Source organism: Budorcas taxicolor, chromosome 13 (genome assembly GCF_023091745.1).
Source record: "Budorcas taxicolor isolate Tak-1 chromosome 13, Takin1.1, whole genome shotgun sequence".
NCBI lineage: Eukaryota > Metazoa > Chordata > Mammalia > Artiodactyla > Bovidae > Budorcas > Budorcas taxicolor.
Genome location: NC_068922.1, coordinates 69,783,284 through 69,808,716, shown reverse-complemented (window position 1 = coordinate 69,808,716; position 25,433 = coordinate 69,783,284). Strand labels below are relative to the sequence as shown.

At 41.7% G+C, this 25,433-nt stretch overlaps 1 protein-coding gene across 4 annotated transcripts in view; it reads left to right on the top strand.

Moving 5' to 3' along the window:
* ZHX3 (zinc fingers and homeoboxes 3) overlaps positions 1–25,433 on the top strand; it is a 116,352-nt gene that overhangs the window by 40,474 nt on the left and 50,445 nt on the right. For all 4 annotated transcript variants that reach the window (XM_052651126.1, XM_052651124.1, XM_052651125.1 and 1 more), the window contains exon 2: positions 7,507–7,613. The gene's annotated coding sequence lies outside the window, so the exon portion shown is untranslated. The remainder of the gene's footprint in view (positions 1–7,506; positions 7,614–25,433) is intronic.

Below are 25,433 nucleotides of genomic sequence, written 5' to 3'. Positions count from 1 at the left end.
ATTGTATTTTTTAAAATTTATTTTATTTTTTAATTTAAGGATAATTGCTTTACAGGATTTTGTTATTTCTGTCAAACATCAACATGAATCAGCCATGGGTGTAGATATGCCCCTCCCTCTTGAATCTCCCTCCCGTCTCCCTCCCCATCTTACCCCTCTAGGTTGATTCAGAACCCCTGTTTGAGTTCCCTGAGACATACAGCAAATTCCCATTGGCTATCTATTTTACATCTGGTAATGTAAGTCTCTGTGTTACTCTCTCCATACATCTCACCTTCACCCCTCTCCCTGTGTCCATAAGTCTGTTTTCTGTCTGTTTCTCCATTGTTGCCTTGCAAATACCAGTACCATCTTCCTAGGTCCCATATATATGCATTCAGTTCAGTTCAGTTCAGTCGCTCAGTTGTGTCCGACTCTTTGCGACCCCATGAATTGCAGCATGCCAGGTCTCCCTGTCCATCACGATCTCCCGGAGTTCACTCAGACTCACGTCCATCGAGTCAGTGATGCCATCCAGCCATCTCATCCTCTGTCGTCCCCTTCTTCTCCGGCCCCCAATCCCTCCCAACATCAAACTCTTTTCCAATGAGTCAACTCTGCATGAGGTGGCCAAAATACTGGAATTTCAGCTTTAGCATCATTCCTTCCAAAGAAATCCCAGGGTTGATCTCCTTCAGAATGGACTGGTTGGGGCTCCTTGCAGTCCAAGGGACTCTCAAGAGTCTTCTCCAACACCACAGTTCAAAAGCATTAATTCTTCGGCACTCAGCCTTCTTCCCAGTCCAATTCTCATATCCATACATGACCGCAGGAAAAACCATAGCCTTGACTAGACGGACCTTAGTCAGCAAAGTAATGTCTCTGCTTTTGAATATGCTATCTAGGTTGGTCATAACTTTTCTTCCAGGGAGTAAGCATCTTCATATGCTATTTATTTTTCTGACTTATTTCATTCTGTATAATAGCCTCTAGGTTCATCCACCTCATTAGAACTGACTCAAATAGATGCCTTTTTATGGCTGAGTAATATTCCATCATGTGTATGTACCACAACTTCTTTATCCATTCATCTTTTGATGAACAACGAGGTTGCTTCCCTGTTCTAGCTATTGTGAGTAGTGCTGCAGTGGACACTAGGGTACCTATGTCTTTTTCAGTTTTGGTTTCTCTAGGGTATATGCCCAGTAATGGGATTGCTAGGTCATATGGTAGTTTTATTCCTAGTTTTTGAAGGAATCTATACTGTTCTCCATAGTGGTAAAGCCTTTTTTGATATTACTGGACCACCTTGGACCATGAGTCCCAGGTGACCCATATATTGAGATACACTAAAGCTTTGAAAAGTTGACACTGAACATGGGAACTGAAGCAATCACTGCCCCTCCGACTAATAATCTACTGGTTTTAGGAGGACTTTTCTTTTGGGGAACCTATAAATTCCTTGAAATCACTATTCTCAGAAAAAGCCACAGTTATTTTTCCTGGGTTACTATATTGTCTTCAGTTCTAATTTTGACACAAGTGCAAAGAACAAATTGTGTCCAGCCCAAGTTATGTTTATAACTTCAAACAATTGTCCCCTCATAGCTGGAATCAAGATTGCCGGGAGAAATATCAATAACCTCAGATATGCAGATGATACCACCCTTATGGCAGAAAGTGAAGAGGAACTCAAAAACCTCTTGATGAAAGTTGAAGTGGAGAGTGAAAAAGTTGGCTTAAAGCTCAACATTCAGAAAACAAAGACCATGGCATCCGGTCCTATTACTTCATGGGAAATAGATGGGGAAACAGTGGAAGCAGTGTCAGACTTTATTTTGCGGGGGAGGGGGGGGCTCCAAAATCACTGCAGATGGTGATTGCAGCCATGAAATTAAAAGACGCTTACTCCTTGGAAGAAAAGTTATGACCATCCTAGATAGCATATTCAAAAGCAGAGACATTACTTTGCCGACTAAGGTCCGTCTAGTCAAGGCTGTGGTTTTTCCTGTGGTCATGCATAGACGTGAGAGTTGAACTGTGGAGAAGGCTGAGCGCTGAAGAATTGATGCTTTGGAACTGTGGTGTTGGAGAAGACTCTTGAGAGTCCCTTGGACTGCAAGGAGATCCAACCAGTCCATTCTGAAGGAGATCAACCCTGGGATTTCTTTGGAAGGAATGATGCTGAAACTGAAACTCCAGTACTTTGGCCACGTCATGCGAAGAGTTGACTCATTGGAAAAGAGTTTGATGCTGGAAGGGATTGGGGGCAGGGGGAGAAGGGGACGACAGAGGATGAGATGGCTGGATGGCATCACTGACTCGATGGACGTGAGTCTGAGTGAACTCCGGCAGTTGGTGATGGACAGGGAGGCCTGGTGTGCTGCGATTCATGGGGTCGCAAAGAGTCGGACACAACTGAGCGACTGAACTGAACTGAACTGAGTCTTTACCAAAACGTTTTTAGAGAAAAGACTTTTAAAGGCTTCCTCCTCTCCCTCCTGATTATAGTTGATACTTTAAGCTGTAACTAACCAAGGGTATGTGGGTTTTTTTTTTTTATAAGATTTAATTCTTTTTTTAAAAAGGTAATATTTTGAATTTTTGGCTGTGCTGGGTCTTCGTTGCTGTGCGGGCTTTTCTCCACTTGCTGCAGGTGGTGGGGGCTGCTCTCTAGTTGTGGCGCGCAGGCGTCTCACTGTGCTGGCTTCTCGTTGCAGAGCATGGGCTGTAGGGCGTCTGGGCTCAGTGGTTGTGGCGCCCAGGCTTCGTGCTCTGCAGCATGTGGGATCTTGCCAGATCAGGGATTGAACCCGTGTCCCTTGCAGTGGCAGGTGGATGCTTTACCACTAAGCCTCTAGGGAAGCCCAACCAAGGGTGTCTGAGCACACGTTTGCACGCAGTCTTTGGCAAAGTAGCTAACTGATGATGATGTTTCATCATCAGTTTTTTAAAATTTGAACTATTTGGAAAGAGAGTTCATGGTTCCATTCTGTGAAGCCTGTTAAACTTACTCTTATCACGGAACATATAAGTTCTATCAGTTCCTCTACTGGGAGCTGAAGATGAAAATTAAAACTAACTAAATCAAGGGAATGAAAATCCTTGAGTTCTAACCTTCCCCATAAACAAAAGCAAATAGCCAGACCCTGAATAACTGGCCTTCCTTCTCTGGAATATGAATACTGAGCTCCCCATGGTAAATAAACTTCATATTTGTGACTACCTTCAGGACATGCTTAGTGGATTACCTAGAGATACAGACAACTAAAGGAATATACTTTATGACATTACCTTATCAAGGATATTTTAAGGTAACTTAAAGTTATGAATATGTTATAGAATGGAAAGATAGTCCGCGTCCATGGGTTGGAAGACTTGATATAAAGGTGGCAGTGCTACCCAATGTGCTTTATAGATTCAGTGAAATCTCTACCAAAATCCAGGCAGCCTCTTTTACAGAAATGGAGACGTTGATGCTAAAATTCATATGAAATTGCCAGAGACTCCAAATAGTCAAAACAATCTTGAAAGAGAAGGATGGACTCATGCTTCCCAATTAAAAAAAACAACAACAACTACAGTTGGCCTCTTGCTTTCTGAAATGGCCCACACTCGGTGGAGTGTGTTACTCCCAGGGCTATTCTTACCTTTTGAGATGGACTACATTCTGTCTATGGAATGTATATCTCTCTAAATCCACTTCTTAATTTTTTAAAAAAAGCTACAGTCATTAAAACAATGTGGTACTGGCACAAGGATGGATAAAATAGGTCAATGGAATGGAATTTAAAAGTCCAGAGATAAACCCATGTATCTGTAGTCAATTGTTTTTTGACCAAGGTACCAAGTCCATTCAGTGAGGGGAAGGACATTCTCTTCAACAAATGGCCCTGGGACAACTGGATATCCACGTGCAAAAGAATGCAGTTAGATTCCAACCTCATGCCGTATACTAAAATTCACTCAAAATGAGTCAGAGACCTAATTGGAAGAGCCAAAACACTTAGAAAAACCATAAGGGTGAATCTTCATGACCTTGAATTTGGTATTGGATTCTTAGAAATGACTCTTAATGGTGTGAGCAACAAAAGAAGAAGAAATGGGTATGTTGGACTTCACCAAAATTTACAGCTTTTGTGCATCAAAGGACATTATTAAGAAAGTGGGAAGAGTCTACAGAATGGGAGAAAATACGCAAATCTGGGAAGGGCCTAGTAGCCATAATATGTTTTTAAATAAGAAACTCGTAACAGCTCAGCCACAAAAAGATAAACAACCCGATTAAAATATGGAAAACAGACTTGGTTGAACATTTATCCAAAGATGGTATACAAATGGCCAGCAATCATGTGAAAAGATGTTCAGCATCACTGGTCATTAGGGAAACGCAAATCAAAACCACCATGAGATAACTACTTCACATCCACAAGGGTGGCTATAATTTAAAAACACACTGAACAGGAAAGTGTTGGTGAGGATGTTGGAACCCTCATGCTTTTCTGGTGAGAATGTAAAATGGTGTAGCCACCATGGGAAACAGTTTGGCAGTTCCTCAAAAAGTTAAATATAGACTTAACATATGAGCCAGCAGTTCTAAGTATATACCCTAAATGATTGAAGACAGGTGTTCAGACAAGTACTTGTACCCAGATGTTCACAGCGGCACCAATCACAGTAGCCAAAAGACAGAAACAACCCAAATGTCCGTCAGTGGATGAATGGATGAATGAAATGTGATGTATCCATACAATGGAATATTTTTCGGCCACGAAAAGAGAGTGCTGATGCATGCTGCAGTGTGGAAGCACCTCAGAACAGGATGCCAGGTGAAGGAAGGCAGATGTAAAAGGTCACATGTTGTGTGATTGCATTTATATAAAATATCCAGAATAGATACATTCATCAAAGCAGAAAGGATATTCATGGTTGCCAGGCTGAACAGGGATAATGGTAGCGACTACTTAATGAATACAGATTTCATTTGGGGATAGATAACTAAAATCTTTTGGAGCTAGATAAAGGTGATGGATGTACAACATAGTGAATATACTGGATGCCGTTGAACTGTACACCTCAACATGGTTAATTTTATGTTACGTGGGTTTTACCTCTAATTTAAAAAATTACATCATCTAGTTTTTGTGATCTCATAAGTAACTGTGGCTTTGCTGTCATAGTTACCTCGTGACTGTTGGAATCCATGTGCTTCTTGGCGTTGGGATGTCGGGAAGGTTCTTTCCAGGCATGGGCAAGAAAACTGGAAGACAGATGATCCCAAGTGGGTGTCCTCCTAGAATACCGATTAAGGAATAGAGTTGTGTTTTTTTTCTCTAACTTGTGGACGCTGGTAAAACTTCTACCTTGAGAGGACCCTTGGTTGTTTTAAAGTGTGATCTGTACTGATCAGAATTGGTTTCTTCATTTATTAATTTGAAAAAGCATGTTTAAGGTAACTTCATACTATTTGGAGATGAAGCAGAGTTTGGTTTTATGAAGATTAGGAGTGATTTTTAAAGAAAGTAAGATAAACCTATGGGAGGGCAGTAAGATTTTTCTGATGGTTTGCTGTGTTGCACTGCTAGAGATTTTTGTGGCACTTTCAAAAAGCTTCACAAGTGCTTTTTTGATCATGGAAGTGGTGTCAGGAATAAGAAAATTCTGTTTTCAAAGGGAGCAGATGTTGTGAAAAAATTAAAAACCTTAGTTTCTTATTTGATTCTTATACCTGTTTTGTTTTTTGAAGGAGGGACTTTGGGTTAGATTCTGGCAAAAGATCTGAGCTTGAGAAGAGCATGTGACCTAGAAACGTAGAGGTGCTCTGCCATGATCATGAGGTTTTCCTTTGTGAATCGAGTTGATGGTTCTGCCCCAGAGTCCTGCTGCTGCCCCTGTATTGGACGTGGGCTTGTTTCTCTAGCAGATGTTATTTATGCTAGTGGTCTTGCACGCTCCCACCTGGTTCCTCTTATGCAAAATATGCCATACAGGCTAAGGGTTTGCAGACCCTTAGTGAGGCAAAGAAAGCAAAGTGGTTTGTCGTGAATTGAACCCACAGCTTTTGGTATCATTACTTTCAGGTCTCAATCAATTCAACCAGACATCAGAAGAATAAATGCCTTGTTTGAGTGAGGATCTGGTAAGCAGGGCAGAATATCTGAAATAAGTGTAACAAGCTGAAGTCATGGCTAAATGTTAAGTATTCAGCTGAAAATCCTGATTGCTTCTGCTTTCCATAAAACTAGGGAGAGTTCCTTTGTGTGATGTTCACTGGATAATTTTTTAAATTAAGAGAAGGTCAGGTTTTTTCATTTGTGGGAACTTTAAAGTTTTTAATGAATTATTTTTTAGGACAGTTTTCCAGCAAGAGCTAGTTTAGCCATTGAGCTACTACGATACCGTAAGAGCAATGAAAGAAAGTGAGATGGGTGGAGGAGGCGACAGCTTCCTGCAGGATCATGTGTGTCCAGGAGCCACTGCCTGTGAAGGGCAGTAAAGAGTGCATTTCCTTGCACAGTTTTCTTAACCTTTCTGTGCCTTAGTCTTCTCATCTGGGCAGTTGGAATAATAGAATCTACCTCATTGGGTCATTATAAAAGATCGAATGAGTTAATGTAGTTAAAGCTCTTAGAACAGTGCCTGACAGTAAACGCTTGACAGGAACGATCACTGGAGCTGCTCTGGCTGGGGGAGCTTTCTTGAGGGGGTAAACTTGTTTCCATTCAGATACCCATGGTCCCAACCCTCTCTTGTGTACCCAGGCACCGTTCAAAGTTCTGAGACCCTCTGGTATACTCACTTTAGAACCATTTTACTGGGCGTCTCACCCAAAGAGAACACTTTGGGATGGAAACAAAGAACTCAAAAGCAGTGGTTTTTCAGCTATTTCCCAAATAATCTTAAAATCATATGACGCTTTTCTGGTCATTTGTTGAAAACATAGTTACTGTCTCATTCATTCACCAGGAATTACTGTGTGCACATCATTGCCACTGGGTAGAATGGGTTGACCTAGGGATAAGGATCAGAGACAAAGAGGAAGGTCACAGAGCTTAGCCTGGAACTCACAATCTAGACCATTTTTGTGCCTCTAGAATCCATGTTAGAAAAACCCAGGCTTTGACTGAAAGAGCATCAGAAAATAGCACATCCTTAATGGTCTGCATCCTTGAAGCTGTAAGGCCACACCTCAGTTAATTTTATCATTTCTGCTAAGCCATCTCATACTTAGCTAGGAGAGAGAGCTGGAAACTCATTGGTGGAAAGAGATTTTAATGAATCATCTTGTTCTGATCTATTATCAGAGACAAGTTTGCCTTTTTTCCATTAGTATTTTTCAGTCACTACTAGCATTTGAGATCATTTTAAATTGCTGGTTTGCCTTTTAATGACCCCTTTTACTCTCCCCACCCTGTGGTGTTTCTGTTTGTGTACAGTCTGGAGACTGATGGGATTGGGCCACTCAGTTTCCCAGAATCCACTTTCTCTCTTTTCACGTGAAGTGAAGCTGTGCCACTTCTTTTGCAGGACTGGATTGCAACTGCTGAGGCAACAACAGCTGAACCTTTAAAGATGCATACGGGGCTGCACAAAGAGAAGAGAGAAACTGGAGAGACCAATGAAGTGAGGAAAAAGTATGTTTCCTGGGTAAATAGTATAATTCTGAATGTTAAGTTTCTTGCCATATATCGGTTACCATCAATTTGTCATGCCTAAGTCTTTATAGCCAATATTTATTGCTGCTAAACATTTTTTCTCCTTCCTTGACTTTTATTGCTGAGCTCTTTGATCAAATGATTCTTTTATTGATTAATCTAAAAAATGTATATTGAATATATAGTTGAAGTGACTTCATAGGTCACTTGATAGGAGCCTGTTCTATTCTATCTTAGGTTGACCATTGGGTATTATAAAAGTAGAGTTGTGTGCTGTGTCTCTTGTAACGTACAGGTTTAGTTCAAGGTCAGCTTTTTGGTCTGAGTGCAAAACTTAAACTTCTGCTTTATTAAATGACTGATTTGAAAAACTCTGGTTTGGATACCAAGTTATCCAAGCTATGTTCTTGGCAGTGCCCTCTGCAATAGGAATCTTAATACTAAAGACGAAGCAGACTGGCAAATAATTAATGTAAATAGCCGTAGCTTTCTCTTGATGAAATAGATGTGCCCTAGTAAAGTTATGTGTGTGTGTTGTGTGTGTGTGTGTGTGAGAGAGAGAGAGTTGGGAACTCATTTTATTGTTACCGTGCCTCTCACAAGCTTAGATATTGAGGGGTTTTGTTGTTGAAGTTTTTTTAAGTAAAGCAAATTTATTACATTATTTATGATTATAAAGAACCTTTCTTCAGTTTGCTGATTAGAGTGTTTTGGAAAGAAAGCAGAAGGAATGGAGTCAGAGTTATTGCTGGTATGTAATGGAGGCTCTGTGCACAGGACCCGGGCTTGGACAACCCATGAGAGCATCGCTGCGTCTCCACCAGCCTGGGCTACCCAGCCCATGGGAATTTCCCCACAGTTGTTACTTGTGGAACTTCCTGCCTCATGGTGGATTGTGGCCAGGCTGCTGTTGGCTAGAAGATACAGTCCTGTTTTCTCATTTTTTAGCTTTGAGTTGCAAGGTGGAGTAAAAACTGTTCAGTGGCCTTTGTATATCAGTCCTCTAAGCTGAAAGTGGCATAAGGCAGGTTTGTTTGTTTGGCCAGGCCACACAGCTGGTGGGAACTTAGTTCCCCAGCCAGGGATCGAACCCATGCCTATAGCAGTGAAAGCACTGTGTCCTAACAACCAGGCTGCCAGCCCAGTCCCCAAGCCAGGTTTATCGTGAGTGAACTCATGCACACATTTTCTAGTGCTCACCTTCACACCGACTCTGCGTCAGTTACACTATCTCCTTACGGTTCTCCAGTCGGTCTTCAGTCTTCTCCTCCTGGACAGCCACATGGCCCCTGCCCACCTTCTCCTTCAGGTTTCTGCTGGAGGGGGGATGAGGGGTGGGGGTGGGGGTGGGAGTGAGGGGTAAAGTGAATGCAAAGGGTAGAGCCAGATGGAATGACCAGGAATTTTCTGGGACGCCATTTCCGTACCTGCTCCCTGACCGCCCTGAGCCATCTCGCCCAGCTCTAGCTTACCTCTTCTTTCTCTCACTCCACTCGTCCTGTCAGGTGTGGTGTCTTGTTCATTCTATACACCATGCTTGTTCAAGTTCACCTTTAAGATCTTTTAGAGCTGATCTTTCACTTCTAAAGGCACATACCATTTGACTCAGCAGTTGCATTTCTAGGCATTTATCTCACAGGTAACCTCACACAGATATGCAAGTAATCTTGTACCTCCTCAGCCTCTGTTAAATCTTCATGTGTGCGTCTGATCCCAGTAGCATCTGGACTGAGACTAATTAGCTGTTGTTGCCACCGTTCCGTGGCTCATGTCCCTCTGCACTCACTCAGGCAGCTGCCTGCCTCTTTGCCTGCGCTGCGGTGGACTGGAAACACTGGCCCTGCAGCTGACTTTCCCCTTTCAGACTTCTTCTTCTGTACTCCTGTTGCACTACAGCAGTCTTTCCCTTCCCATTTGAGAATATCACAGATGGTTTTGCATTGCATTTCTTACATATTTAGGTAATTATATATAATGTAGTGGTATCTTGAGTTAGCTGTACATTAGAATCGCCGTAGAAGCATTATAAATTGCAAATGTCCGGTCCCACCCCCAGAGATGCTGAGGCAGTTTGTCTGGGGTGAGTTGTAGGCACTGACATTTTTAAAAGCTGCCTCGAGTGATTTTCACTATGGTCAAGTTTGAGGACCAGAAATAGTATTGATTTTTTGTGTCAATGATGACTTTGGTCACTTTAAGCTTTGTAACCATTTAAGTAATTCCTTTGGGTTTGTAAGTTACAGTGATGTTATTTATTTAAAAAAATTTGCCTCGGCCTTTATTGTATTTGTATTTCTTTTTTTTTTTTCATGTTGCTTTTTATTGGAAAGAACTTCTGAGCCTATATTAATTAGCGGCAGGGATAAAATGCTGCTTCAGTTTGTGCCTGTTTTTACTGACTGCATGTCTCATTTCTTCCTTGAAGTGTACTGTTGACATTTATTTTTATAGATACCTCAAAAAGGGTAAGAAAGTATACCTTTGTTATTAGTTTTAGGATTTTAAAATTAAGAATATCTGTTGGAATGTAACAAGTTAATTTTTGGTATCAGATGACATGACACAATTGGAAGGTTTAACGTAGTCCTGCTGCTGCTGCTGCTGCTAAGTCGCTTCAGTCGTGTCCGACTCTTTGCGACCCCATGGACTGCAGCCTAACAGGCTCCTCCATCCATGGGATTTTCCAGGCAAGAGTACTAGAGTGGGATGCCATTGCCTTCTCCGGAACATAGTCCTACTTACTGTTATTTTCTTTTAAATTTTTGATCATAAATTTTAAGTAAGGTTCATCTAGTTTTCTCTTTTCATTTTTCTTTAACCAGTTTTAGAATACAGTTAGTAGAATGAACTAGGTAATCTGTATCTTGACTTTTGTTAGGTATGAGTTCTGTAATGTATTTGTTTCTTGAGAGTTTTAAATGATCCACTAATAAGCCATCAGGGACTAGTTGCTTTAGGGGTGGGGGTATAGTTATTTTTAAAGATGTTGGACAAATTAAGCATTTTATAGGTATTTAGAATTTTACATTTTTAATGAAAAATCCACCTGTTTAGTTTTACCTAAATTTATTAACACGTACCTAGTATTTCCCTACAATTTTATTGCTGCTTTTGTGTCCTATGTTTCTAGTTTCATGCATTTCCTTTTTGTAATTAACTTTACTAGTAGTACCACTGCAGTACTCTTGCCTGGAAAATCCCCTGGATGGAGGAGCCTGGTAGGCTGCAGTCCATGGGGTCGCTAAGAGTCGGATACGACTGAGCGTCTTCACTTTCACTTTCCACTTTCATGCATTGGAGAAGGAAATGGCAACCCTCTCCAATGTTCTTGCCTGGAGAATCCCAGGGACAGTGGAGCCTGGTGGGCTGCCATCTATGGGGTTGCACAGAGTCGGACACGACTGAAGCGACTTAGCAGCAGCAGCAGCATCACTTTCAGTCTCTTCAGAGAAATTTTAGCTGAAGTATAAAACTGTATAGTTTTATATTTGAAGTACAAAACTGTATAGTTTTATATTTGAAGTACAAAACATAGGAGTTTCATGGCAGTCAAGTGGTGAGGACTCTTGAGATTTCACTGTGAGCCTGGATTCAATCCCTGGTCAGGGAACTAAGATCCCACAAGCTTCATGGTGTGGCCAATAAATAGATAAATAAATAAATAAATGCAAAATGAGAGTGAAAAGTCAGTTTCCTCCTTACTCCAGATCCTCAAGTATTAAGTTCCCTACTTATAGGTGGCATTTCTTACCAGTTTATTGTGGGTCCTTCCAAAGTATTTTTTTGCTTTCAAAATATCTAATTTTTTTTTTTAAGAATCAGGCTTTTTTGGTTGTTTCTCAAGATTATTAGTTTTTTTTTTTTTACAATGGTTAAAGCAATACTTATCTTTGATTCTTTTTTTAATTTTATTTTTTTCTTTTTTAAAGTCTATAAATTTCTTTTTTAATATAAATTTATTTATTTTAATTGGAGGCTAATTACTTTATTGGTTTAATTACTTTATTATATTGGTTTTGCCATACATCAACATCAGTCCGACACGGGTGTACATGTGTTCCCCATCCTGAGACCCCCCTCCCACCTCCCTCCCCATACCATCCCTCTGGGTCATCCCAGTGCACCAGCCCCGAGCATCCTGTATCCTGCATTGACCCTGGACTGGCGATTCGTTTCATGTGCAGTGATTTTGTTGCATTTTCTAATTTCATTATTGTATTTCAGAGCTTTGTAAGTAGGATATTGTTGGATTTTGTCTTCTGTTCATCCAGTCTTAAAGATTCTATAACTTACGGGTGCATTTAGCCTCTTTAATTTGTGGTTGCTTTTGCATTTGTTATGTTCTCTACATATAATTTGTTGTTTAATTTTTATATTGCTTAGTTGTCTCTTTGCTGTTAGGCCTTCTGTTTTATGGAGTGTCCTTTTCTTCTTTTCAACATTAAGACAAAATTTAAAGGTGAACAGTTCTTTCAGTGCTGAAAATAACACTTGTTCCTATATTTATTTACTATCATCAAAACAAATGCTAGAGCTTTCCTTCCATATAAGGAAACTCAGCTTCTCCCTGTTTTGGCATCCTCTCTTCCTGCTCCTCATCTACTTCCATTATTTTTATCCTTCACATTTTACATTTATTCTATGAAGTGCACCAGTTCTTCTGGGCTTCAGCCTGATACTTATAAGTATTTTCTTATTCTTGATTAAATGAAGTAACAACCACCATGGCCTCACTCTGAGCTGGCCAGACACTTAGCTTGGTGCAGGAGATATAAAGGGAAAGGTAGTTCCATCCTTGGCTTCGAGGTCTCTTTCTGGTCGAGGAGGCGGCATGTATACAAACTACCATGGCAAAAGATGTCATGTGTCAGGTGTCCTGGGACACAAGAGGGCGGGAATGGTGTCCCGGTGAGTCAGCGAGGACATCTTGGGAGCTGGGTGTTACTGTGCCAGTAGGGCTCTTCAAGATAAAGGATAAAGCGAATGGGCAGAAGCCTGAAGGTACCCAGATGGCTGGAGACGAGGCTGGACAAAGGGATGTTGGGGCCAGACTGAGAAGCCTAGCCAACAAGTTTTAGTTTGTATCCTGTGGCTGCAGAGTCTGTTCTAGCTTGTTTTTAGGAAAATAGCTCTGGCTGTTGTGTGAAGCACAGACTGCAAGGAGGAAGTTAGTGAAGTGACTGTGGCTGTCATCCAGATAAGAGATAATGAGAAGCTGAACAAGGCGGTAGCAGTGGTGGTAGAGAAGATGAGGTGTTTCGAGGTAGAATCTAAAAATACCTGTTCCTGACTCAGGTGAGATTGAGATTAGAGGATAATTTAGAGGGTTTTCTTGTTTGTTTATTTTAGGGAAGGTCATGATAGATGGTGGAAATATTGACTACCGTATGTCATGGCGTAGATTGTGGAGGGGGTTGCAGAGACTAATTTGGAGAAAGCATTTGAGGACTTTCTGAATTTTATCCAAGAAAACATATCTAAGAACAACTGGAAATATGGGTTATAAACTCAGTTGAGATATAGGGGCCAGAGATAAAGGTATATTTGCTCCCAAGGAGGAGGTCCAAGCCATAGAACAGATGTAAAGTTCCCCTAAGCAGAGCCTGTAGATAGAAGAAAGGGCTTAGGTTGGCCTCTTGGCCAAGACCAGTCTTTATGTGCAGGAAATCAAAATGTGCTGAGCACTGTAATACATGTCCTGCATGGGGTGCTGAGAGCTTTTTCAGATGGCTTACTTTATCTTCTTAATAGCCCTGTGTATGGAAATTATTACCACCCTACTTTATGGGCCAGGAAACTAAGGCTCCAAGGCATTGTTACTAAGCTAGTAAGTGAGATTGCAGACCAGGCCTGAATGCCAAACTGATGCTAGGGGAAGAGATACAGGAGAAGCAGAAAAGAGTGGTGTGGAGGACATGATTTGCTATGGGAGTAATGGCCGTTCTCCCAGAGGTTCGGTAGGATAAGGAGACGCTTAGCCACTGATTTTCTCAGTTAGAAAACTGACAGCAACCCTGCCATGCTCAGTCCACAGAGTACGGAGGTCAGCTTACACTGGAGAAGTGCAGATAGCGCTGTTGACTGCAGCTCTTAGAGACATCTTGGTGGTGGAGGAATGATAAGAGCATGTGGCTAGGGGTTGGCATCACTGTGTTTGTTTAGAGATGACTGCTCGAAGGATTCTGATTCACTCATCTCTTTTCGTTTGAGGTCTTATATCTTAGATTGCCTTGTCTCTGCGCTTCTGTTACTTAAAAAAAGTAACTGCTGGATTCTCTTTTCACATAACCTGCTTGTTTAACTTGTCAGCTTGGAGTCCCTTCCTACACATTGTTTTCAGATGTTTCCAGTCTGTTGTCTTAGTGACCTGCTTTGATTGCTAGTTACATATGAGATCCCGAGAGCCCCTTCTTGTTTCTTCTCTCAGGTCTTTCCATCCTGGAAGAGATTTTCTTCTGTTGTTTGAGTGTTTTATTCAGTTCAGCTTCCTCCAGAATTCAAATTCATGGACGACCTCTGTCTTCCAGATGAGAGTGTGTTCGTGCCTTCTGTGACAATAGGAGAGTGTTGAGCTCAGAGCCTACATTCAGGAACTAGGCTTACCTGGGTTCAGATTCTGGCTCTGCCAGCTACTAGCTGAGTGACCTTGAGCACGTTGCTTTTTGTAACTTCTTTGTGCCTCATTTTCCTTATCTGTAAACTGTCATTGTTGTTGTTCAATCACTAAGTCGTATCTGACTCTTTGTTACCCCATCGGCTGCGGCCCACCAGGCTCCTCTGTCCATGGGGGTCTCCAGGCAAGAATACTGGAATGGGCTGCCATTTCCTTCCCCAAGGGATCTTCCTAACCCAGGGATTGAACTAGAGTCGCCTACATTGGCAGGTGGATTCTTTACCACTGAGCCACCAGGGATGCCCTTCTGTAAACTGTTTAGTTCAGTCGTTCAGTTGTGTCTGACTTTTTGCAACCCCATGGACTGTAGCATGCCAGGCCTCCCTGTCCATCACCAACTCCTGGAGCTTGCTCAAGCTCATGTTCATTGAGTCGGTGATGCCATCCAACCATCTCATCCTCTGTTGTCCCTTTCTTCTCCTGCCTCCAATCTTTCCTAGCATCAGGGTCTTTTCCAATGAGTCAGTTCTTTGCATCAGGTGGCCAAAGTATTGGAGTTTCAGCTTCAGCATCAGTCCTTCCAATGAATATTCATGACTGATTTCCTTTAGGATGGACTGGTTGGATCTCCTTGCAGTCCAAGGGACTCTCAAGAGTCTCCTCCAACACCACAGTTCAAAAGCATCATTTCTTTGGTGCTCAGCTTTCTTTATAGTCCAACTCTCATATCCATACACGACCACTGGAAAAACCATGGCTTTGACTAAATGGACCTTTGTTGGCAAAGTAATGTCTCTGCTTTTTAATATGCTGTCTAGGTTGGTCTTAACTTTTCTTCCAAGGAGTAAGTGTCTTTGATTTCATGGCTGCAAACAAAAAGTTTCATGGCTGCATTCACCATCTGCAGTGATTTTGGAGCCCAAGAAAATAAGGTCTCTCACTGTTTCCACTGTTTCCCCATGTGTTTGCCATGAAGTGATGGGACCGGATGCCATGATCTTAGTTTTCTAAATGTTGAGTTTAAGCCAGCTTTTTCACTCTCCTGTTTCACTTTCATCAAGAGGCTCTTTAGTGCCTCTTTGCTTCCTGCCATAAGGGCAGTATCATCTGTGTATCTGAGGTTATTTATATTTCTTCCAGCAGTTTTGATTCTAGCTTCTGCTTCATTCAGCCCAGCATTTTGCACGATGTACTCTGCATGTAAGTTAAATAAGCAGGGTGACAATATACAGCCTTGATGTACTGCTACCCAATTTGTAACTGTAAACTGTAAGCAATAATAATACCTCCCAGCAAGGGCTGTGATGAGAGTTAAATGAACTAGTGCTTGGAACATACTTAGAAGGCACAGGGTCCAGTGCAAGCTGTGTGTTCCACTATTGTTAGCTCTTGTTGTTGTTGTTCTGGGGGAAAATAGTGGGAGAGGTAATAATCTTTCCCCAATTGTCTTTTGGGCCACACATTTATCACTTATTTGATAAATTTACACACTGTTGGAGCCTCACTTGATAAACTAGAAGTAGACAAATCCTGGAGACCAGATAGCATTCCCTCCAGTTGCTAAGGAGTGCTGCAGTGAACACTTTGAACGATGGTCCAGATGTGGAGTCTGTAGTTGCAGATGTTCACTGTGTGACCTCTCCTGCCCCACGGCCGCGTTCAGTTGGTTTCCTTTAAATACAGGCCATAAAATGTTTACTTCTACCTTAGTGAATAGTTCTTCCAAAAATGTTATTTAATTTTGCTTATCCCATTAACAAATAACAGATGCTGGCCAAATCGGTGTACAGAATTAAGTAACTGTCCTAAAGTCCATGGTGGGACTGGGACTTAATAAGCCTATGGTATCTGACTCTAGTGGTGTTAAAAGAGGAAAAAGGGTTCACGGGAATGAATACACACACACACACACGTGTTGTGCATATACATATACATGCACACTACAATTAATAAACCCGAGATCTTATTCGGATAGACATGTGTATGTATATGTGTATGTGCGTGTCGCTCAAACTCTATAGAGTGCTGTCTTAGTTAGGCTTCTGTAACAAAATAGGGGTGGCTTATAAACAACAATTTGTTTCTCACTGTCCTGGTGGCTGGGTGCCAGCATGGTTGGGTTCTGGTGAAGGGCCTTTTCTAGGTTGCAGACAACCTTTTTCTTGCTGTATTCTCATATGGTGGAGGGGATGAGAGAGCTCTATAGGGTCCCTTTTATAAGGACACTGATACCATTCATGCATTTCTGCCGTGATGACCTAACTATCTCCTGAAGGCCCCGTGTCCTAATACCATCACATCAGGACTTAGAATTTCAACATGAATTTGTGTGTGTGGCAGGGGGCACACAAATGTTTAGTTCACAACAGGTACCAATCTCTAAAGGTGTGGTTATAAACACATATTCTTTTTGACAATGAAGATGTGGTCTTTTTACAAGTAGAAGAAATAAATCTCGGGACTTCCCTGGTGGTCCAGTAGCTAAGACTCCATGCTCCCAATGCAAGAGGCCTGGGTTCGATCCCTGGTCAGGGCTCTAGATCCCACATGCCACAACTAAAGATCCTGCATGCTGCAACTAAGACCCAGTGCAGCCAAATAAATAAATATATTTTTAAAAATTAATGTATTGAATAAACAAATAAAAAACCAAAGTGCTTGCAGGGCAGGCATAATAAAGGGAAATACTATCAACTAACCTCTTGGAGCTTTTAAGAAAAGCAAGCAGGTTTGTGAATGAGGGAGCCAGTAATCCACTCAGAAACCTTTCCCAGAAGTTGCATAGTCTCAGATAACTCTTTCAACATATTTATTAACTATAAAGGAAAGAAACGATAGTAACTTTACAGTGGAGAAAACACCTTAGCCAAGAGGTCAAGGTCAGCATCACCAGTAATAAGCAACGTCATGAACCCCACGATATGATGCACTACGGACAACATGGCATCGTGGCTGTGGCCTTTGGGCCAGAAATGCATAACTGCACACAATCATGAGAAAACCTCAGGCAGATCCAAATCACGGACATTCAGCAAAATGACCGATTAGTGTCAAGGGCATAAATAACAAGACTGAGGAGCTATCACAGACTAGGGGAGCCTAAGGAAATAATGACAATATGTAGTGGGGATCTTGGATAGATCCTGGGGCAGAAAAAGGACAGAAATAGAAAAAAACTGGTGCAATTTGAACAAGATCTTTGGTTTAGTTAAGAGTATTGTGCCAGTGGTAACGCCCTGGCTCTGTTCAGTTACTGTGGTTATATAAGATTTGAGGACACTGTTGTTGTTGTTCAGTTGCTAAATCATGTCTGACTCTTCAACCCCATGGACTGCAGCACGCCAGGCTTCCCTGTCCTTCACTATATCCTGGAGTTTGCTTAGATTCATATCCCTTGAGTTGGTGATGCCATCTAACCATCTCATCCTCTGCTGCCCTCAATCTTTCCCAGCATCATGGTCTTTTCCAGTGTGTCGGGGACACCGGGTCAGGGATATAAGGAAACTCTGTACTATTTTTTGCAACTTTTCTGTAAGTCTAAAATTAGCTAAATTTTAAAAACTTTTTGTGTTTTTGTTTTTTTTCTCTGTCTTATTTTTCTTTTAAGTAAAAAGCCATCATGGGATAAACTGTCTGGTCCTGGGTAGAAACTGGCTTCAGAAGAGGAAAGAAAGCTTAGAGTTAAGGTCTCTTCTCCAAGTGGGTGAATGTTAATAATGACCTTTCACTGTGCTGCCTCTAGGCTCATTCCAGATCTGTTGAATCTCCTAGACCTTTCTAAAGGGTATGGTAGTAAAAAGCTATGCTGATGGGAGATTTTCCTGAAAATTTTATGAGGCCAAGTGGATAGAAAATTAGACAATACAAGATACTGCACTTAAGGGGAAAAAAAATCAAAGTAGTGTTAAACAGAGCCATAAGTGGGTATCACTGGCTATTCTAGGGTTCTCTGCAGATACTGTCCAGCATTTGCTGCTGAGGCCAAAATGGCCTGAAAAGTTGGTGCACATCCGTGCAGAGATGACCAGACCGAGTGATCCTCTGGAGGCATATGGAGATGAAAGTCCCTCTTTGGTCATTAGAGGTCAAATTAATGCCCTATAAACAGAAAAATCTTAAAAGCAAGGGGTTTATGGCTTGTTCAAGTAAAGAATGCTGCAAAAGGACACCAGATTGGGAGTCTGCATGGAGCCTGGGAAGGATCCGGAGGGATGGATTTCATCAGAATACATTTCCCTTTGTCCACGAGAGCGAGATGCCACAGTGGCCTGGGGGGAGCATTCTGCTTGCCGCAAAGCTGGTCTCGCTACATATGTAGGTGGAAGACCTTTCTAGAAGGTCTAACTGTTCCTCAGATGGCCACCTGATTGGGGCTTCTGTTTCCCAGGTGCTCTCATGTTAGGAACAGACATGCGTGCATGCTCAGTCACTCAGTTGTGTCCGACTCTTTGCAACCCCATGGACCGTAGCCCGTCAGGCTCCTCTGTCCGTGGGATTTTCCAGGCAAGAATACTGGAGTGGGTTGCCATTTCCTCCTCCAGGGGATCTTCCTGACCCAGGGATCAAACCCACGTCTCTTGTGACTCCGCTTTGGCAGGTGGATTCTTTACACTGAGCCACCTAGAAGCAGACAATTCTGGGTAAATTTCAGAAATAGTGGAGCTCCTGGAAAGCTGTTGTTGTTGTTGTTCAGTCACTAAATTGTGTCTGACTCTTTGTGACCCCAGGGTCTGTAGCCTGTTAGACTCCTCTGTCCGTGGGATTTCCCAGGCAGGAATATTAGAGCAGGTTGCCATTTCCTTCTGCAGGAATTCTTTCTGACCTAGGATCAAACTTGTGTCTCCTGCATTGACAGGTGGGTTCTTTACCACTGAGCCCCCACGGAGGCCCCCTGGAAAGCTATACCCCCGCTAAAATGGGGGTGGGGTGGATCTAATGTATATCTATTGAGTTCAGTTGGGATTAAACCAGTTCTACCCCACTCAATTAAGAATTTAATAATGCCAGTGAATTTACGAAGCTGGGGACTAGATCATGTACTTACTCAGTTAACAGATATTTTGTGAACACCCACTATGGGCCAGGCACGGTATTAGGCCCAGAGAACACAGCAGTGAGCCAGACAGCGATGCTCCACTCTGAGCCTACAGACCAGGAGTCCGTTCCTCTGAGCCTGAAACAGCCAGCCCACCCACTCACTCAAAGGTGCCTCCACTAAAAGGGCTTGGTTTACACCAAGATAGAAGTTTCCCTATATACAGTCCTCTAACTTTTAAACCTTTTTATGTTAGTTTAATTTCCTTCCAATAGCACTTGAAAGGAAAGATGTTTTCATGTGTAGTTCATATATTTAATTTACATAATTTGGAAGCAGCATTTGCTGCCTTTATTTGTAAAACCTTTCCCATCTGTGGGCCGCTCCCCTCAGGGCTCTGATGTTGAAGACAATTTGAGCTTCGTGGGTTTGCTCTGTGTCTACAGCCGTCAAACGAAATGTGTTTACCGAGGCCAAGCAAGCTCCGAGAGGCACAGCACGGCCAGCTGGCAGCATCCAAAGGGAGCCAGCCCTTCTCTTCTGCTGCCTGGACCTTTCTCCCTTCCCGAATTTAATCTCGGCTCAGATTCCAAACTAAGCCTGAAAGCAGTGAACCAATGGGTGGTGCTAACTAACTTGATTGCACACTTCCTGCCCCTCCTGGAACCTCTGGGCCTTCTTATTGAGTAGAGATGCCTTGAATTGGTAAAATAGTAATTCTAATGAATTTTAGTTATTCTATATAAAGAGTGCAGTGGATAAATACTTCTTATTTATCAGAAAAAGTAAGGCTGTTTTTTTCTTTTTTCTAAAAAAGGTTTTATTTTGAAGACCTACCTCTTCTACATTCCATATATGGAATATATGAATGGATGGTCATTTTTTTCAAAATACTTTTACAGAACAAAGTCCACATTCATCAAGCAAGCTTTCTGCCGTCGGATCCCAGTCTCTTTCCAGCCTCACACCTTCTAACCTGCCCCTGCCTATCTCTCATTAAGCTCTGGTAGGTTCTCTGTACCATATTGCCAGCCCTGTTCTTCCTCTTCTCAGCTTTCAAGTCCCAGATCACCCAGTGCTGCTCCCTCGAGGGCTCTGTCTCCCTCAGTCATTATCATCAGTCCGTTTTCTGGTATCCCAAACCCAGAGGAGTACATCTCCCCTGTGGCACACATCACATGCCACTTTGGGATTCACATGCCACTTTGGGATGCTTCTGTTGACATGGCTCTCCCCTCTCCTGGATAACCAACTCCTTGAGGTGTCAGGGACTTGCACATTCCATTCTTCTTCATATTCTCTAGGTACCCAGCACAGTGAGTTTGCTAACATTGACGAGTGTTTACACTGCTCCAGCCACTGTCTAAGCACTTAGTATGTAACATCATGTTGAATTGTCACAATAACCCCATAATAACCCCCGGTTACCACTTTTTTCCAAGAACAGGAAATTGAAGCACAGAAAGGTTAAGGGTTTTGCCCAGAGCTACAAAGTGGTAAAGTTGAGATCTGAACCCTAGCAGTCAGTTAGGGGTCAGGGCTTCTATCCACTGCTTGATACTGAATACCCATGATACTATAATGCCCTTGCTCTTTATATAATAGTAGCTAACATTTATCGAGCACCAGCTCCATGTCAAGTACTGAACTTAAATGTTATATGTTTATCATCTCAATCCACACAACACCCCCATGAGGCACATGTAGTTATTATTCCATAGAAGAGGGGACAGATGCTGAGCACTTGAAGTTAAGCAGTTTGTACTAGGCGATACTACACTGTGTGCCTAGGAAGTGTTTGCACGCAAATGGATGAATGAAAGCAGGGGGAAGGTTCTGGAAGAGAGCTAATGTGTACTGAATGCCTCCCATTCTTTTCCACTGAGTCTGTTTTCCCAACACTTTACTAAGAAAAATTTCAAACATAATGCAAAACTGAAAGGCTCTTACACTGAGCAGCCATACACCCACCACCAGGTTTGAACATTAGCATTTTATTCTGTGCCTCCTATTCCTCTGTCCGTCCGTCTGTCCATCCTGTTTTTTATCCATTCCCCCTCAGTGCTTTGGCATGCATATCACCAAGGAAGAGGTCATTATTTGTTGATAGTTTTTTTTCTTCTGAGGTAAGATTGGTACATTTCATTATAGTTAAATTTTAACAGTACATTTGCTGAGTTTTGACACATGCATACACCTGTGTAACAAACTCCTGCAAAGATATCATTACCCAGAAAGTTGCCTCATATCCCTTCCCAGTCAGTGCCCACCCCTACTTCCCAGCAGAGTGTCTACTATTTTTATGTCATATTTTTAAATGCTTTTTTTTTTGTTCCAAAAGAATTTCAGGTGACTCATTTAGTTCCATAAAAAACATAAACCATAAATCATACATGAGAAGTAGTTGGAAAAAAGAAACTAAAGGAGGAATGTTAAACGGATCCAAGAGAGCACCTCTGATACGCCAGGCACTTTTATAAGTAATATATTACTTAATCCTCACAAGAGGCATGTGTACTTATTTCCATTTTATAGATGAAGAGTCTGCAAAGTTATGTGGCTAATAAGTAACAGGGACACTCTTTAACTCCAGTGTTCATGCTTTTTCCACCCTAGCCCCCAAAAGCAAGAGAACAGGTAAAGGAAAAGTTTATTTTAAAAGTTAACAGGGTCTCCAATACATGCTCATGTATTTTTAAAATTGTGTTACCTCATCATGTTTGTCAAAGTTTAGCTCCAGGAGATGGCAGGGGTAGGGGCATTAAGTGATCCTACCGTATTTGCAAAAGTGCTGTAAAGTCAAGGTTGGCTTTGAGTTATCCTGTGGCCTTAGAGATGGGATTCTATGTCCTCAGAGAAAAAGGCAACTTTTCCAGAATTGATCATAACAGTGGAAAGTCTCAAAATAGTCTCATTGACTGTTAAATCAAGCCCTATATCAACAAAGAAGCATCTTATATATGAAGGAGCCTTGGTCAGAGATTTCAGCTCTGACTTCAAGAGGGTCATTTATTCATTGTGTTAAGAAAGGGTAGAGATGGGACTGCCCTGGCAGTCTAGTGGTTAAGACTCTGAGCTTCCAATGTAGGGGGTGTAGGTTCGGTTCCTGGTCAGGGGATTAATATCCCCCATGACACATGGTGTGGCTAAATAACTATCAGAGCTCAGTAAAAAATTGTTTAAAAAATTAAGGGTAAAGGTAATCTTTGGTAAAAGAATAACAGATTTCTGATAGGGAATCTTAAAAATCATTGTATCTGCTACCTCCTGCATTTTGTGTTGAATCTTCCTTATGATAATAGATTGGATATACACATTAAGGGTAAGGAAGAATTGAAGATTACCTGAGTTTTCTTGCTTGAAATGCCAGAAAAAGAGTTGGGTCTGTTACAGTAGGACGCTTATCATTGGGATCCTGGATAAAGTTAGAGATTTTGAGAAAGAAAGGAAGACAAGGGTGTTAAAATGATACGGGCTTGGCAGTATTGAATAGAAGAGTTTCCCCTTCTGTACTCTGGCCTCCAGCGTGGCGGGAGGGTCCTCCTGTTAGGCTCTGTGGGGCTGTGAGAACCAAGACGTGTTCGTGTGGCCTTGGGTGATGGGCTGAAGATTCATGGTTCCCAGCTCAGTGGTCAGGCCTGTGGAGGCCTGGAGCAGTGACTCTGGAGACCACTGGGAATGAGGCAGGGTTCCAGCAGACCGGCTCTGCTGCCCCCATCCGTCAGCTTCCTCCTCTCCCTACCTCCATCTCCTGGATCTCATGCATGAAGCTTGCAGAGAGAAGACTTTCTGAGTCTTTCAGGCCATCTCCCTTGTACCTCTGGTCCTCTGGGGAGCAGGAAAGGGAGAGACAGCCAAATCACCACATTAGTGACAGTAGAAAGAGCCACATTAATGGTGGCTACTGATAAGAAATATTAGGTCTTACTTCCTGGGCAGCAACAGTTATCTTTAATAGACTGTTTGAATTGAAGAGAATTTAAAAAATAATGTTTTCTGATTATAAAAGCCATTCATTCTTATGGTAGAAATCTGAAAAATATAAGAAAACATTATGAAGATAATTGAGATTCTTGCTAGTGGTGATACGCTAACATCAATTCTTTTTAGGCATTTATAAATTGTTTACATACAGTGTGAAGTCATGCTGTATATACATTTGGTATCTTATTTTCAAAATATTTGCTGATTTAATCTTAGCATTCTCTCATATCATTAAAAATTATTCATAAGCACAATTTAAAGGAGCTACTGATATTCTGTCTATTGTATTTTCAGCCTACTTCAGTTCAGTTCAGTCGCTCAGTTGTGTCCAGCTCTCTGTGACCCCATGAACTGCAGCACACCAGGCCTCCCTGTCCATCACCACCTCCTAGAGTTTACTTAAACTCATGTCCATCGAGTTGGTGATCCCATCCAACCATCTCATCCTCTGTCGTCTCCTTCTCCTCCCACCTTAAACCTTTCCCAGCATCAGGGTCTTTTCCAGTGAGTCAGTTCTTTGCATCAGGTGGCCAAATTATTGGAGTTTCAGCTTCAGCATCAGTCCTTTCAAATGAATATTCATGACTGATTTCCTTTAGGATGGACTGGTTTGATCTTGCAGTCCTGGGGCCTCTCAAGAGTTTCCTCCAACACCACAGTTTATAAGCATCATTTCTTCAGCGCTCAGCTTTCTTTATAGTCCAACTCTCACATCCATACATAAGTACTGGAAAAACCATAGCTTTGACTAGACGGACCTTTGTCAGCAAAATAATGTCTCTGGTTTTTAATATGCTGTCTAGGTTGGTCAGAACTTTTCTTCTGAGGAGCAAACGTCTTTTAATTTCATGGCTGCAGTCACCATCTGGAGTGATTTTGGAGCCCCCCAAAATAAAGTCTGTCACTGTTTCCATTGTTTCCCCGTCTGTTTGCCATGAAGTGATGGAACTGGATGCCATGATCTTCATTTTCTGAATGTTGAGTTTTAAGTCAACTTTTTCGCTCTCTTTCACTTTCATCAAGAGGCTCATCAGCCTACTTATCTCATTGAATTTGAAGTGAGTTTCATGTGAACAGCATATAGTTGGGTTGTGGTTTTAATCCATTCTGACAATTTGTGCTTTTTAATTGGTGTGTTCAGACCGTGTACATTTAAGGTAATTATCTATACATTAGGGCTTTCCTGGTGGCTCAGCAGTAAAGAATCTGCCTGCAGTGCCGGAGGTGCAGGCAGGAGACAGAGGTTCGATTCCTGGGTTGGGAAGATCCCCTAGAGAAGGAAATGGTAGCTCAGTCCAGTATTCTTGCCTGGATCGCATGGACAAAGGAGCCTGGTGGGCTACAGTCCCTGGGGTCACAAAAGAGTCAGATACGACTTAACAAAAACAAAAAATTTTTACATTAGAGTTTTAATCTGCCATTTTATTATTTGTTTTCCCTCCAGTTTCTCTTTTCTTGCCTTTCTTTGGTTATTTGAACATTTTAAAGGATTTTATAGTATTTGTAGTGTTTTTGAGTATATCTCCTTGTATCATTCATTTTCTTTGTGGCTGCTTTGAGTATTACAGTATATATATTTGGCTTATAACGGTCTACTGGTATCAATAATTCACCACTTTGAAATGTGAAAACCTTACTTCCATCCTGCCTTTTATATATAATCATATTGAGCATCAGATGGTATTATAATGTTTGTTTCAGTCGCTAAATATGATATAGAATTCACAAGGAGAAGGGTAGTCTATTATATATATTCATTTCCTTTTTCTGTTCTTTATTCCTAACCAATGCTCCAAGAAGTTTTTTTTTTAAATCATTTCCTATCTCTTTGAAGAACTTCCTTTAGCCATTTTTTAAGGGTAGGTCTTCTAGCTACACATTCTTTTATTTTTCCTTAGTCTGAGAATGTCTTTACCCCTCTGATCTTGAGGTGTAGTTTCCCCAAATACAGAATCCATGGTTGACAGTTCTTTTCCTTCAACATAGAAAATACGGTGCTGCTTCCTTTTGGCCTCCATGGTTTCGGAAGAGCAGTCTGTTGAATCGGTTTTCCCTTAGACGTTGTGTTGTTTTTCTCAGTTTTCAAGGGTTTTTCTTTGTCTTTGATGATCAGAAACTTAATCATGTGTCTTGTCATGAATTTCTTTGAATTTATTTATTTGAGGCT